At 40.8% G+C, this 2954-nt stretch overlaps 1 protein-coding gene and 1 long non-coding RNA gene across 5 annotated transcripts in view; one reads left to right on the top strand and one right to left on the bottom strand.

Annotated features, from left to right (window-relative positions):
* Positions 1–2839, bottom strand: part of IQCM (IQ motif containing M) — an 88311-nt gene extending 85472 nt beyond the window's left edge. For 2 of the 4 annotated variants that reach the window (XM_083520071.1, XM_083520069.1), the window contains exon 1: positions 2780–2839. The gene's annotated coding sequence lies outside the window, so the exon portion shown is untranslated. Of the gene's footprint in view, positions 1–2579 lie in introns of all 4 variants that reach the window. The other 2 variants (XM_083520072.1, XM_083520070.1) reach the window with 2 other exon arrangements.
* LOC310714680 overlaps positions 1–2954 on the top strand; it is a 181094-nt gene that overhangs the window by 33116 nt on the left and 145024 nt on the right. The gene's annotated exons all lie outside the window — the stretch shown is intronic.

Consider the following 2954-nt stretch of genomic DNA (forward strand, 5'->3'; position numbering starts at 1 on the left):
TGAGGTACATACTAGAAACCCCAGATCTGACCAGCTATCTCTCCCCACATTTTTAATGGGGAACAGCTAAAGTACCATGTCAATTTGCTCCTCAAATTTCTCTTGTTAAGGCAGCTTTGCCTTTCATTTTCATTTTTTATAGAAGGTGGAGGGAGCTGTCCAAGGGAGCAGGAATTTGACCAACATTTTAAAAATAGATTAATCAATTTATTAAAACCTTTGTTGCTGTATTAGTGGTGCTCCAACTTTAATCACTGGAACCAATGTTCTGTCAGTTGAACTGATAAATTTGATTCTGGTATATGGAAGGTTTGGTTTCCTTCTTTAAAAAAAGAATAGGTCTTGATTATTAAGTTATCTTTCACTTCCTTCTTGAAAAGGCACATATTTAGGGCCTTTTCGGTAATATGTGAGTGTATTTAAGTTTAATTGGGTGAAAGATAGATGATCAATCAATTAAACATTTTTTGTTTTATGTGAATATTGCAAAAGGCTCTCGTTCATGGAAAGAGAACACAATTCCATTTCCCCCCTGAATAAATCAGCATTCTCACTACCTTCAACGCCCAGTGTTATTGGCCCATAGGATGATTTTCTACCAGATCAAAGGAACACACTGCTCAACTGAAGTGGTGTAGTAAAGTTCCTGTCATCATGAATAAAAGTGCTTTTTAAGAGATTGATTGTCACTAATAACTTTGCTTTGAGAGAATCCGCATCCTAAGTGTCACTAAGGGAAATGATGACAGGCTTTTGGGGAACTGGGGATAACGTGTGTTTTTAGAGCAGGGATTCAGAAAATGAATACTTAGAATAACTTCTGCTCTTGTTGACACATTTTCACAGATCATAGCAATGAGGAAAGAAGAGTTTGTTTCCTTCAGACATACCCAAATCCCAGTGCAATCAAGTCATGCTGAATGATATCACAGCCTATTGCTGGAAATTCAGTTCCTATTATTGAATTATAATCCCCCTTCGAGGCCTCAATCAAAACTGAGGATTTTTTTGTATTAAGTACATGACATATCTGACACGCAAAGTATAATGGCATCCACTTACCAAACACCCCTTCTTCTCAAGGGGCTGACATTATGTTATGTTATCACAAATCCACAAAACATGCAAGAGACCATTTATTTAAGAACAGAGAGTTCAGAATTCTACAGAGCTGAGAACATAGCATGAATACACTTTATTTATAGGATATTGTAGATCAAAACAGCATTTTTGGAGATATAAAATATATTATGAATTAACTGCAGTTGCCTCTTCACCGTACCAGTAGATCAAATGTAGGGACATTTTAGAAAAGTAAAGATGAAAATAAAAATCTTATTATTAGGTTGCAGGCAGGTTGCTTTTTTGTTTTTAAGACTGATTATAACTAATTAGAACAGGGTTACAGTAGCAGCTCTGGGTGGGTGCCCTTAAGATTTTGGAACAGTTCATACTTGCATGTAAAATACTTGATTTCTCATCACTTGATTGCTCAGTTCTTAAGTTCATTCTTTCTCTCCATGTAGACATGTGGCAGGAGAGCAGGATCATGCACACTGATTCTCCCTGCCTCAACATTTACATGTTCAGCAGATGTGTAAGAATGACTCAGTGCATGTAGACTTGTCAACAAGCCAACAGTAAATCACACTGTGTAACTTGGAGTTAACTCTATCAGCAAAAACAAGATTTGCATAGGAGTGTCAGGCCTAATGAGCACAGCAACTCATGTCCAGTAGGTCTTTGCCCCATGAAGCAGTTGCTGAGTCTGAAGGTCCCCAACTTTCCATAGCTGCCTAAGTCCCCTCCTCTCCAGGGTTTTTTCCCAAACAATCAGAGACTATGTCTGGGTGTACTAATCTCTCCTGTGCCCTTTTCATGCCTCTTCTGGCTCTGGGAGACAAGCGGTGGGCAGTGGGGGGGAGCCTGTTGCAGCAGGAGGGGGAGACATCCCTGACTCTTCACCAGCCTAACTCGTCTCTGCCTCTTGGCCTCTCTCATCTCCTGCTTCAGTTTCTGCCTCTGATTCTGGACTTCTCTCTGCCACAGACTCTCCCAGCTCACCAAGCCCTGTTACCTCTTCAGCTTCCAACACCTCGTCTTCCCAGTCTTCTCCCTCTTCTCCCTGTGACTAGTCATCATTGTCCCACCACTTTCCTGGGCGGGCTCTGGGCCTTCTTCCCTTGGGGGTTCCCCAGCTGGTTCCTCCTACCATTCTTCTGTGTCCAACCAGTCCATGACAAGATCCCCATGCTGTCTGGAACCATTCACATTCAGATTTTCTAAGCATATGACAGAGCCTTTTCATGCATGTGTTGAATGTGCAGAGGTCAGAACCCTAGCCATGTGTTCTGTGTACACCTGAAGGGAATGAGTGAGCACAACTTTAAGCTGTAACTTTCTTTGGACATACATCTCCCTGATTTCAAGTAAGCACACTTATGATCTCATGGCACACTACTCACCACAGAATGCATGAACTTATTGCAAAAGCATTGCTTCAGAGGCAAAATGAAAGTTCTAACTAAGTCATTTGTTTTGTACAGAAATAGGAGTGGCTGTGATCCTAAGCCACATACCTGGCAATACATTTAGTCAAACGTAGCTCCAAGCTAATGTTTTTAGGGTGGGGCTTTCATTCAGAAGCCAAAGGCTCATATAAGAAATGGGAGGAGGGCTGGTCTTCCAGCTCTTTAAAATAACATATATAAAAATAGAGTCCGAGAAAAGCAGTTAAAAATACATGGAAAAAACCAGAAATAGATTGAAACACACTCACATGTTGGTACTCTACTAACCCATCCTAGCGTTCTACTAGAAAGCATCTGTGCACTGTGACATCACCAGAAGAGCAGAGGAAAATAGAACTTTCTTCCTCCGATACTGATGGAATGTGGGCATTGATTCTTTGCATAGAATCAATGACAGAAGAACAGAGCTATTCAAGAAAAGGA

Source organism: Podarcis liolepis (genome assembly GCF_965112155.1).
Source record: "Podarcis liolepis genome assembly, chromosome: 9".
Taxonomy (NCBI): Eukaryota; Metazoa; Chordata; class Lepidosauria; order Squamata; family Lacertidae; genus Podarcis; species Podarcis liolepis.